Source organism: Anser cygnoides, chromosome 10 (genome assembly GCF_040182565.1).
Source record: "Anser cygnoides isolate HZ-2024a breed goose chromosome 10, Taihu_goose_T2T_genome, whole genome shotgun sequence".
Lineage (NCBI taxonomy): Eukaryota > Metazoa > Chordata > Aves > Anseriformes > Anatidae > Anser > Anser cygnoides.
Genome location: NC_089882.1, coordinates 12,076,129 through 12,088,487, shown reverse-complemented (window position 1 = coordinate 12,088,487; position 12,359 = coordinate 12,076,129). Strand labels below are relative to the sequence as shown.

At 53.4% G+C, this 12,359-nt stretch overlaps 1 protein-coding gene across 1 annotated transcript in view; it reads left to right on the top strand.

The window, feature by feature from the left end:
- The first annotated feature begins 427 nt into the window (after positions 1 to 427).
- SETD5 (SET domain containing 5) overlaps positions 428 to 12,359 on the top strand; it is a 64,776-nt gene continuing 52,844 nt past the window's right edge. Inside the window, exon 1 of the mRNA XM_067003443.1 lies at positions 428 to 606. The gene's annotated coding sequence lies outside the window, so the exon portion shown is untranslated. The remainder of the gene's footprint in view (positions 607 to 12,359) is intronic.

Here is a 12,359-nt window from a genome sequence, read left to right as displayed (position 1 = left end):
GCGTGCGCCCCCCTTCCAGCCTCCTGCCCTCCCACCCACCCTCCCAGCCGGCCCGCGCATGCGCAGCGCGGCCGCCCAGGAATCCCGGCCGCCCGCACCGCCCCTTCTTTCTGCCACGTGTCCCGACGCGGGAGTCACCGCAGGCCCCGCCCCCCCGCACGTAGCGCGCCTCGGCCACCAGGCACCGTCGCGACCCGCCCGGCCGCGCCGCCTCGACGGCCCCCGGCGGGCCGCCCCGCCCGATTGGCAGCCGGGCGAGCCAATCAACCTCCTCACCCCTTGGGGCGGGCGGGCGGCTTCCAATGAGGATCGAGAAGGGGCGTGGCCGGGCGGCGGCGCCTCCAATGGGAAGCGCGGGGGGGCGGGGCGAGGCGGGCAACGGGGAGCGGGAGTGGGCGTGGCCGGGGCGCCCCTGGCGCCGGCGCCGGGGATCCCCGTGCGCCCAGTGCCGTTTCCGCCCGGCGCGGGGAGAGGCCGCCGCCGCCGCCGCTGCGGGGGGAGGGGCCGCCGCCGAGGGCTCGCCGCCGCCGCCGGTTGCCCGGGAAACGCCGTGGCGCTGAGCCGGGCCTAGTGCCGCGCGGGGGGCCCGGGGAACGGGCCGGCCAGGTAGGCGCGGGGGGCAGCGGGCCGTGCCCGGTGCTGGCGGGAGAGGGGGGGAGCGCGTTGGGGCAGCGGGAACCGGGGGTCTCCCGGTGCGGGCCGCTGCCCTGCCCCGCCCCGCCCTGCCCCGCCTCGGGGCCCGGTGCAGGCGCGGCGGGAGGCCCGGCCCGGGCCATCATGGCGGGCACGGGGCTGCACGGCGGCGGCGGCGGGGCTCGGGCCGGTGCTGCGGAGCGGGGCGCTGCGGGGCCTGGCCGGGCGGGGGGAGCCCCTCCGCCGGCCTTCCTCCTCCCTTCCTCCTCCTCCTCCTCCTTCTCGTCGTCGTCGTCGTCGTCCTCCTCCGCCGCCCCGCCGCGCGGCCCGGGGCAGCCCCGCCGTTACCGCCGCCGGTGGGAGGGAGGGAGGGAAGCGGCGGGGGGGGGGGGGGGGGCGGTGCGTGCCCGGCATTTTCTGCTTGCTCATGGTGCCGGTGCGCGGCGGGCCGGGGGCCGCGGCGGGGCTCGCCCTGCCTGCGGGAGGGGGCTGGGGACGGCCGGCACGCCGCGCCCCGGGCGGCTCGCGCAAGGTCACCGCCGCCTGGGCACCGGGGGCACCGGAGGGGGGAGGCACCGGTGGGGTCCCCCCTCCCCTCCTCCCTGCTCTGGGCGAGGTGCGAGGCCTCGCGTCCCCTCCCTCGGGGGAATGGCGGGGGGCAAAGGGGGGGGGGGAGCCCAGCGCGTCCCCCCTGCCCCGAGCTCACCCCCCTGAGGGCTTTCCTTAAGGTTTTATTTTGGGGGGGGGGGGGCTCTGCCCTCCTGCCGCCCCCGTAAAGGGTGCGGGGCTGCTGCACGCCCAGGGCCCTCTGCAGCCCCCGGCCATTATATAAGTGGGGTGGGCAGCGGCGGGTGCCCGGCCTTTTGTCACGGATGGGGCTGGGGGAGCTGGAGCCGGTACCCCCCCGGTATGCCGGTACCCCCCGGTGTCCCCATACACGGCAACGGTGTGCCCGTACCCGGCGTATCTCACGTGGCCCCCCCGCTGGAAGGGCTGTTACACCGTAAGGCAGAGCCCCAACCCAGCGGACCGATTTCCTTTTCCCCTCAGCAGCAGCAGGAGATTTCCCTTCTCGCTCGTATAGGAAACACAGGGATTTTTTTTCTTTCCTTTTTTTTTTCTTTTTTTTTTTTTCCCCCTTGCGGTTGACCCAGGAAGTCATCTCGCCGCCCGGCTCCCGCTGTGGAGGTGCGGGGAGGAGGGTGTTGCTTCGCCCTGGATCCTGCGGGTACGCGGGGAAGGCGGTGACAGCAGCTGCCGCGGGCTCTGGAGCTCCGGTTGCTATGAGAGGAGCTCCGGGAGACTTGGCTGCGATCTCCAGGGGAGGACGGCCGAGCAGCCTCCATTAGCCTGGTGCCGAAGAGATGGCTGGCTCGTGGTCAGGGAAAGCGTTTGAGGGTGGGTTTTTTTTTTAGGGGGGGGGGGGCCGTTTCTCAGGTCCAGAGCAGAAGCTGGTCTGGTTCGGTCCCGGTGCGACGAACCCGCCGGGGTGGGTTTCAGCCTGGTTCGGTGCTTTGTGGGATCGTGCTCGGGGCTGGAAACCCCGGGTTACCCTCCGCAGATATTTTGGTCTGTGTGAAAAGTAGGCCAGCGAGAATTGCGAGGATCTTCCTGTTAACTGCAGGCTGCAGTCGTGTCTCTCCTGAACTCCAGCCTCCTTCCCAGCCAGTAACAGAGCCAGATGCTTTCCTTATTGTTTGTGTGTCTCCTTCCTCCCCTTCCACCGGCTGGGCCCCACTTGCCTTATTGACTGGAATTTCTGCTGTGTGCGGTGGGTGTGTGCAGCAGACACCAGCCCGCTAGTACTGAGGAGGGATTTTCCGTTCACAGACCAGGGAACAGTCAAAATAATGGCCCGGCTCAACTTCGGGGCTGGAAGCAGAACGCGGGCAGAGGAGTTTCCCTCTGCTGCCGACTGCGGAGCGCGATTTAACCTCTGCTGCTCGCACGGCCCCGTGGCAGAGCGTGCAGCGACCGCTGGGGAGTGCGGCGGCGAAACATCCTGCGGGTAATGGGAAGATTCCCTCACTTTGGGTCGACTCGAAGGCTCGGCGAAGGAACAGTTTGCAGGAGGCCATTTTTGACGTGACTGTGTAGTGTGGAATCTGCCAGCTCCCATCCACGCTCTGTCTACTTGACTGTAATAGCTTCCCTTTTTTATTTATTTATTTATTTATTTAAAGGAAGAACGAGCGCCTTTCTTATCTCCTTAACTAAGCGTTTGGCACCGGCCGCTGTCTGTGTGGTGTCGTGCTGCTGGAAGGGAGCTATCCGCGTGTTCCAGCGCGGCTGTTAGGACTGAAACTGGCCGAGGTATGCGGCGTGCAAAGGGGGAATGCGGCAGCAGCAGAGAACAACTGCCATCTTTGTGAACTCGCACCTCTGCCGGGGAGCCCCTCTCTCTCTCCCTGCCTTTCCCTGGCCTGGGCTATCGGGCTGGCTGTTGCTGATCTCCTGAAGCAAAAATTCCAGGAGCAGGATAACGTGAGCGAGATTAAAATCCGCTCTGGCAGCGGACGCAGAACTCCCAGGTAGCGTTTACAGGTGAGGCTCCAGCGCCCAGATGGCCTCACGAAGTGGGGGAACAGCTCATAACCCTCCTAAAAACGTGCCCAGTGCCGGGGCAGAGCGTGGTGTGAGGGCATCAAAACCCAGCTCCTCCGTTTGGTAATACCCAGCGAGCCACCTCCGGTGCCCCTTAGCCTTTGTTTACAGCCTCCCTGTCCGTTGTAATGGGGAATTAATCTGCCGCCTTGCATCCTGTTGAATAACTGACACCGCTTTGGCAAGGCCCTGGCTCTGCTTTTACTGTCATCTCCCCAGTGACCCGAAAGCAATATTCCTTAGCTGGTGTTGCCTGAGATTATAGCCCACGGTGGGGTGGTGAAATCCCACGTACGTTTAAATCCCTTTTTAGAAAGAGTACTCGGTTACAACCAGGTCTTACTTGGAAAAGTAATAGGTCAAAGTTGAAAAATGCCATAGTAAAGAGGTGGCGTTGAATCAGCATCCTGGAACTCTCAAAAGCTTGTACTCTCTTTGGGGGCAAAAAATGCAAACACAAAGCAGCACTTCATTGAGATTTTCCAAATGCTTCATGAAACAAAAGATCTTTAATTTAGGCGTTCAGGTGCAAAGCATATGAGGGAGACCTAAGCGTGTGGTGCCCCAGACATGCAGTTTATCAGCCTCAGTGGCCTGTGCTTTTCTTTCATTTTGGACAGCTAGACATTTTCCAACTTGTTTTGAATGATGTGATGAGATAAAAATGTTTGTATCTACTCTGGCAGTAACAGAACAAACACGATGGGTGCTCGGAGTTTTGGAAATTCAGAGATCATTGTTCTCATGGCAGTATTACTGTACTGCAAACACACGTTTGTGTTCTTTCTCTGGTGCTGCTTTTGTGTGTAATTAAGAAGTTTTACCGGTGAAATTTTGTATTGAGTATAGAAGGAAGGTTGTAATAGGCGTAGGGTTTTTATACCAGAAGTAGAAGCAATACTGTAGTTGAAAGTGTTAAATGTATGCCTAAATATCTGGCATGTGAGACACTAAATCTCAGTTGACCATATGAAACTTCAGCCATTTGCTTATTTTAAAATAAATACTCTATAGCATTATATTTGTCTGTTCAGCTCTTTTCTCTTTTTGAATTTAACAAAACCAGCTATGTATGTTAAAGTTGTTAGAGATTCCAGTCAGACTTTGGCTTACATGACTTGTGGCAAGAGTTAGTGCATAACAAGTTCGAAGTTACATTTTTAAGTTAGAGTTTTGTGTGAGTCTGCCTTCACCCAAACCTTTTGCTGATTTTGATCCCGGAAAAAGCCCCAGACAGTAATGCAGCAAGAGCCCAACATCTTGGGGCTGCGGGAGCCGAGCTTGTTTCACATTTTGTCTTCCCTTAATTCCTTGCTGAAGTTGCTTGGGGTTTCTCGGTGGTGGTTTTTTTTTTTCCAGGATTTGCTATTTTGGTGGCAATTTTCCAATATTCCTGCAGCAAATCATCCGCACGGCGGCCCCTGTCCCTGCTGAGCGGGGAGAATGTGCGGCGCTCCCGGCCTCCCCGCTGCGCGCACCGAGGGGTGGGACTTGCTAAGCTGCTGGAATCGCAGCTAATGCCCACCGAGCACGCTGAGAAACACTCTTTTTTTCGACTTCTTCTGGCTCGATTTTTGGTTTTCTGTGATTAGTAAAGATGCTCTTTGTCTTGGAGGGTGAGCTCCACGGCAAATCAGGAGGTTCTTGTTCATCTCCCCCCGCCCAAGCTGGTGGTGAAGTATTATTTTCCTGTAACAAAAATAGCTGAAGGGATTTTTCCCTCGTTTCAACTGATGAGTCTGAACTTGAAAAGCCGTAGCCCAGAAGAAGAAATCTGCAGTGGATGGTAGCCTTAACGCCAGCTTCTGCGGACAAACCCCCCAGGAGCGTCAATATTGTTGTTTCACTTGTAAATCTGCAACTTTCTGGTCCTTACATCTAATTTAAATGCTTAAACAGCGCAACAAACACATTTTTAAATAACAGATTGGGGGAAGAAAAGCTTTCTCGGTGAGTTTCCTCCTACCAAGCGCACACAAAATGTTTTAATGAGGAATATGGGAAATATTCACAGAAGTGCACTGATGTGCTGGGACTTCAAGGTGGAAAAATGTGGGAGGACTCGTCAGAAGTTTGACGGGCGAGCTTGTCGTGAGCAGGAGAAGTAATTTCTTTTGTGGTCAGGAATCTAATAGTCCCACATTCACCAAACGTAAAGAAAAAGGGGAAATGGAGAGGGAGGGACAGAGAACGGTGGCATTGAGAAACAGGCAGGAATTTGGCTTTTAGAGTGAAGTTTAGCAGTGAGCTGTTGTTTATGCTAAAGTTTAATCCGTATAAACTTGATAACGTAGACAGGTCTTGCATTCCTCCCTGGGGGTCACGGAAGGGCTAAGTTTAGCGGAGGGGAGGTATCCAAAGCAGCCAGATCCATGCAGTTTTTAAGACAGCAAACTCTTTTTTTCTTATCCATCCCATTCTAAACGAGCTTGGTTATTTTTTTCACTTACAAGCTGCCTTCTGAGACAGAATGCGAGTGAGCTTTGAAAACAAAATGCTTAAGCCCTAAAATATTCCGGAGTAATTTTAGAGTAGAAAGGTCACCGTGCTTTTGATGTGTCCATATTTAGAGAGCGATTACAATTGCAATCATATACATTGACAATAAGGCATTGTCTGGCTTTGGGTAGCTGCTCATTTCCTGACTCAGGCGTGTTCCAGTCATCCTCGTGGAGCTTCTGCCAGCCCGCGGTGCTGGGCTGGGTTTTCTTCTGCACCCTTCTTCTTTTACAGGACCAAACTTTGCAGTTGCTGTGCCAGTGGCACAGAAGGCAGCTTGAAGTTGCAATACTGGGAAGAAGCCTCTTGGCTTTGAAGCGGGCAGTTTGAAAGGCAGGCCCTCAGTAGGGAACGAGTACAAGATCCCGACATCAAACTTCTTAGCAGAACGTACCTGTTGGTGAGGATTCGGTAAAAGAAAAAAAGTCAAGACACAGCTCGGAGCCTTAACTGGTCAGCGTCAGATAATGCAGTCTCATGGTAGTGCACAGGCTTCGTGTCATGGAAGCAAGTGGCTGGTGTTTTGGAGGATTGTGTTGCACGGAAATATTTGGATAAGGAAGACCACTTAAGCCGGCGTTGCTCAGGCTGGAGGAGGGGAAGAAGCTCGCTGCCGGGACCGAGTGCCAGAGCTGCAGAGGTGAGAGGATGGCACCGGGAGGAGTTGAACTTCCCACTGCGGCTCTAGCCCAGTGACAGAGCAGTGTTTTTCCTCAAAGCCCTTTCTCCCAGCCCTGCCTCTGCCCAAATTACATCTTTCTGGCAGCGCTCTCGTTGCTCTCTAGCACTGGCACCCTTCACGATGCCAGTGTGGAAGCTGCCCCTAATGAGCAATTACCAGATGAGCTTGTTGGAGTGAGTGGAGACGTGAGCACGTACCCTCGCTTGTCGGCAGGAAGGAGCACTGGAAAAAGCTCAAGAACCACTGATTTGGAAGCTGGGGTGCCCCGGGGGTTCAGCTGGGACCCCTAAGTGTTAGCTCGTCTCCCCCTGGGTTGCGGTATCAGTGTGTAGGTCCGTGTAGGCTGAGGTAATGGAAGAATATCGGAGCCCTCTGAATTCGTGTTTTAACTTTGAGTCTTTAGTTAAAGACACCAAAACAAATTATTTCCTGTGTTTTAGTGGCATTAGGTTGAAATAACTTATAATCATGCTGCAGGAATGCTTTCAGTAATGTGGCTGTAGATTAACTTCTGCCACAGCGAGGCTCTGGAAGCTTCCTGCGAGTGCAGCTCAAGAACTAGCGAAGACGGGCTGGCTGCTCGCACATGGAGTGGGATCTCCCGACTGCAGGGGAGGCTCGCTTTCTGGTGCAAAGTTCTCGCAGTTCCATGAATTTCTAGGATATTGGGATCAACCTGGAGGTTAACAGGGAACAAGGGTACCTGAGGGGGAAAGTCGGGTTCTGAGCTTGCCCCAGCCTGGCTTTGCTGTGCAGTCGTGATGCACACCTCGGGGTTTGCTGGTGTTTGGAGCTGGAAGGGGTGCTTGTGACCCCATCACACAGTCCTTGCACGACTTTGTGTGGGATTTTGTTGCCCATCAGCGGTACGGTTGAAGGTGACCCAGTGTGCTGCTCCCACAGCCCTGCTCTCCTTCCCAACATCGTTTCTCCTGGATCCAGCACATGCCTGCCCCGGTCGAGAGCCGCTGGGGAAGGCAGCCTGGCAGCAAAGCAGCGCCTTTCTCATCCGGGCGGCCGGCTTCTCTGCTGGCCTCTGCTCGGCCGCGGGGCCGGGCCAGCACCAGTGCAGCCGGAGATGGGGAGGCTGCCCTGACGCCGTGCCAGCTGAAGTCAGCTCGAAACTATTGCAGCGCTGCACCCTGCGCGCGAGGTTACCCGGGGTGAAGCTACGCCGGGCAGCCGCGTCCACGGCTCGCCTGCAGAGCGGGGGGGGTTGGCTCCTCCGTCCTCACCCCCCAGCGGCCTCCCGCCAGCCCTGCTGCTCGCTGGGTCCCTTTCGGAGCTCACGCAGCTTGCTAACCCGGCAGAAAGCCGTTTTATTTATTTATATATTAAGGTTTGGGGTTTTGCTGGATTCTTTTTCGCCTTTTTTTTTTTTTTTCTCTCCAAGAGAGCGAATTGAATTGGCTCGCCAAGATTTGACGAGCTTCCAGAGCCCTCACAAAATGACTAGGGGAGAGCATATGGGTGGAAGTGCAGAGGATGTGGTGGGGACCGGCAAAGGGGAGCAGGGTCTCCGCCTCGGGGCGGCTCGACGGCTGGATCCCGTAACCCTCCGACGGCCGCTGCGTGTGGGGGGCTGGCCGGGAGTCCGAAGCACCACAGGGTTATTCCCTCGGTGGCTGTGCGTGAAGCAGTCCCTCTGGATAAAACCTTCAGTTCCCCGGTCAGAGAGGGGCACCGCGGGCTTTCCTTCAGCTGGCGTTTTGCTCAGAAGCTGGTCGGGTGAAACCTGCAACCCAGGCTGGGTCTGCGGCGGTGGAACGGTGTTAAGATTCGACTCGTGCCGCTGAGCTGTTCCTAAACAGCAAATTCCTGCAGGTATATTCCTGCAGAAGGTAAATACGGCAGAGAGCTCGAGTGATGCCTCATTTTGGTAAATGACAAAATATTAATTAGTGTTACAAGCGCTGCAAACATCTGTATAAATAAATGTGCTACACAATGTTCCGTATTCTTTTTTTTTTTCCACCTGGTAATTAGTCTGTATTTTGCATCGACTTGCAGGTCATTATGACTGGTGAGCTATAGAGGCATGCGCAAAATTGTGAATTAGGGAGGATACGTTGTCAATCAGATGTATAAAAAATGCAGTAGTAAAGAAAACTGTAGCAAGCATTCCATATAGCTGTGCTGAGAGGAAGGTATAGAGATACATGCGTGGCTGGAACAATGCAAAAACTTAATTCAGCCAAGGCTGCTCGCAGCGGAAACTCAAAATCCTGTTTCTTTAATACAGAGAACTTGGTTGTAGCAGCGTGTGTTTGAAACAGAGCAATTGGCTGTGTGCTGCACATCCCCGCGTGTGCCGCTCCGCCTGCACGCTGTGGGCTGGCCTTTCTGTTTCCTGCACTGGCTACTGGGGCTGGTGGGACGTGGGGCAGCTTTTCGGCCATTTGAGCTTGGAGAAAGTTATTTAAATGCCAGCATGTCGTGACACTTCCAAATGGATATTGCTGTGCAAAAACTCATGTTGGGCCTGAGCCATATGTCTCGTGAGCAAGAAATGTCATCCGTTGTAAGGGTAATCCTTTAGTTAGCGAAAATCTTCACAAATAAGCCCAAGCCTACCATGCTAGAATAAGTGAAGAAGGTAGAAAGTTTCAGTAAGCGACAGGCACTGTGGTATTTTGGGGTATGCCCACGGTGCTCCTCTTTGGGGAGGTTCTGCTGGGGTGGGAGGCTCCTGGGCGCAGTCCCCAGGCTGGTCGCATCCCTTACACACCGAGCTGCCCAGTGCTGCCAGGAGGATGGTACTTGCTGCCCGTCCAGCTCCGCTCCCAAAAGATGTCTGAGCACAGCCCAGGTCAGGGAATTTTAAGGTGGGTGCAGAAATTGCTTGCATCCATCAGCACAAGCCCATCGCTTGGTGGAGTCTCTTAAGTACTGGGGATGTGGAATATCCTTTGTGAAAATGTCATAGAATGTGTAAGAGGATGAAATACGCGCTGGGAAAGGACTTTACGTCCAAACTATCAACGTGCGTAAGTAAAATTACATTGTCACAGCTCCGACTTCCTGCTCCTGTGTTTCGAACTCTTGTCTAAGCAGATGGAAGTAATAAATTAGTAAAGAATACAGTGTGAGCTTATTCTGAACGCAAGGGTAGACACCGAAATCTGTTGTTGCTGGTTTGGCCGTTCTGGGATGGAGGTTCGGACTGGTAGCTTGAGACTGAGCTCAGCAGAAATTTGGTGAAGTGCACGCGGAGAAGGTACCAGGAGGAACGCGATGGCTGGTCCAGACGTCGACACGCTCTGCTTTTCACAGAACTGCACGGAAATGAAACCAGGATCCTTCAGGACAAGTACTTGGGCTGAAAATTGCTGTTTTTACCATATCGTGCAGCGGATGGGGGTGATGTAAGAGCAAAATGTTCTCGGGAGCAGAACTTGTAGCGTTTTGTTGCTCTTCTAGTGTCAGGGTTTAAGGATTCACTCCTCTGAGAGATAGCAAAGCGGGCTGTTCCTGTGAGAGGCAGTGTGTTGGGGCAACATTTGAAGGAATTCTGATATTTGCAGTTTTATGTGCAGAGAAGGTTGGGAGGGGAAGAAATAAATGGCCTTGACATAGATTTGAAAAATGATGGTAACTTTCCGGTCTCCTGTAAAATAAAATTACCCAAGTTGTTAAGAAGGATGGTTCGACTGAAATAGCATGTGGGCTTAAAATGTACAAATTTGTCGTGAACAACGGGAATTGCTACGGAGTTGTGTTAGTGTCGAGAGGGTTTAATTTAGCTCAGGTTAAAATCTCTCAGTTAAACTGATTAGCCACACTTGTTGGGAGGCCGCTGGTTCTCAGCTGGGATGCACGTGTGGGTCTTCAGCTTGCAGTGACTCAGATGAAACAAGTGAGGTGGCCACGGCACCAGGTGAGGCTGGTTTTGAATGCCCTTAAGTGGGGAGTGTATTGGGATTTCTAGCGGCTAATACTACAATCCTCTTGGTTTTTTTTCCCCCAACCAAAAGTTCAAGATGCGGTTCTTCCAGGGCGCTTTGTCCCCGCTCTCGTGCTGGTGACATGGATTCGCTGAGCTCCTCACGCTGTGTGCTGCCGTCTCGGTGTGTCGCTCTGGCTGTACTGATAGGAAAATCAGGGCGCAGACCAGGGATTAGCTTGCACACGACATCCTTTAGGTGGTACGGAGGTAACACAGGGCTCTTCCCTACAGAGCTCTTGGTGCAAATCGCCTCTTTTAGACTCAGAGGTAGCTGTCTCGTCCTCACCACGGTGTTCGTGCTCTGCTGTGCTGAGTTGCCTCTCTTGTACCTTTAGTGTCCTTCAGCAGTGTAGTAAAGCAGTCGGTGGTTTTAATTCTGATGTTGGTGGACACAGGTGAGAAAGTCAACGGAACCGGGGCTGGGGAAGCTGTGTAGGACGAGGCAGGGTATTTTTCCTGCTCGTTCTCACCAGCATTGTAATGCTACAGGATTGTTCTTAGCCTGAACTGTGTTGTTGCTGATTTGTAGCCGTCAGGACTGATAAACTATGTGAAGGGGCCTTCAGAGTATCTGTGGCAAACTGTTCTTGGATGGCTAGTGCACACTAAGTCTGTCTGCATTGTCAGGGAGTAGAACTGTGCTGTTTTCCTCCTGCGCTGAGATCATTCTCCTATCCAACTGTTACCCAGCCGATGTCTTGACAGTCCTCAGTTTTTCCATAATGACAAAATCAAATTAGCCCGAAGATGACTGGTGCATGCAGAATTCCTCTTGGGTAAAGCATGTTGGCCTGAATATTTTCTGGCTAGTTTTTTCTCGGGAGAATTCAGTGTTTTGGGCTTGAAAAGGAAAGGAGAAAAGATGCAGATGAGGAAATGCTGGTGTTGGAGGTACGGGGAAAAAGCACACAGCTTTCTTCTAGAACATAATCTGTCCAGCTGTGAGTTAGTCATCTTCAGTCTTGTACAGAATGCGTCCAATCTAAATAGTTGAGCATCTCCCTCCTGAATGCGGCAAACCAGCATCTTTTATGCTTATGTGAAGCTGTAACAGGCGCAACCCATCTTAGGAGTGCCTTCATACTTGTGAACCTGCAGCATCCATCATGCTGTCAAGCCTCATTTACTCATGTGATGGGATTTTTTTTTTTTTTTTTGGCTTCTGTTCCACAATTTTCCAGGTTTAAAGAGGCTGCTTGCTGTTGGCTGGGAGCACAGCACTGAGGATCCCAGACAGGAGTGAGCGGAGAACGTAACACAAGAACGGGAGTGACTCTCCTGAGTCAGGCTGAAGGTTTCGTTCAGCTCTGTCAGGGCCAAAAATCGATGCTTGGGGAAGAATGTAAGGTGAGAGGACTGCAGGATCTTGGCTAACGTCTCTAATTTCAGTGTAGTAGTTCGTGCTGTTACGTTAAATACAGCCCTGTTCCGAGCTGCTTTGATTTCATGTAGCTATTCTTCAAGGAAAGGGGAATAACTTGTCCATTATGACTTGCTTTTTGTGTGGATAAATACATGTCTGCGCTAATCCTTTGTTTATGTAATTATGGTTTTCTTTTTGAGGGGAGGGGGAGATTCTTGTTAGTGACCAAAGCCAGAACTGGTGAGCTTTGTATGAACTGGCCTGTGCGAGCTGAAAGATTTCTGTGCTGGTAAAGGGACGGTGGACGTCCTTTTTTAGGCACTCAAGGAAACGAGCTGTGAGTGTGTTGGGAAATAGAAATATTCATAAAGATAGTTGCTGATAAATCTTACCGCTGTGAATGGGGAAGAGAACAATTGAAATTAGATCAATACCTTTGCTATTAATATATGTTTCACGAAGCTATGGGGAAGCTAACGTCTTCAGCTAACATCTGTTTATGCAGTGGAGAAGCCGTCTCCTTTGGAGGGGGCAGTTGGAACTGGAGCTGCATTTGGGTAGTTTGAAGCATTCTCCAAAGGCTTCCGAGAATGCGTTTGATGTAGTTTTAGTTGAAAAAAAGTTTTAACACT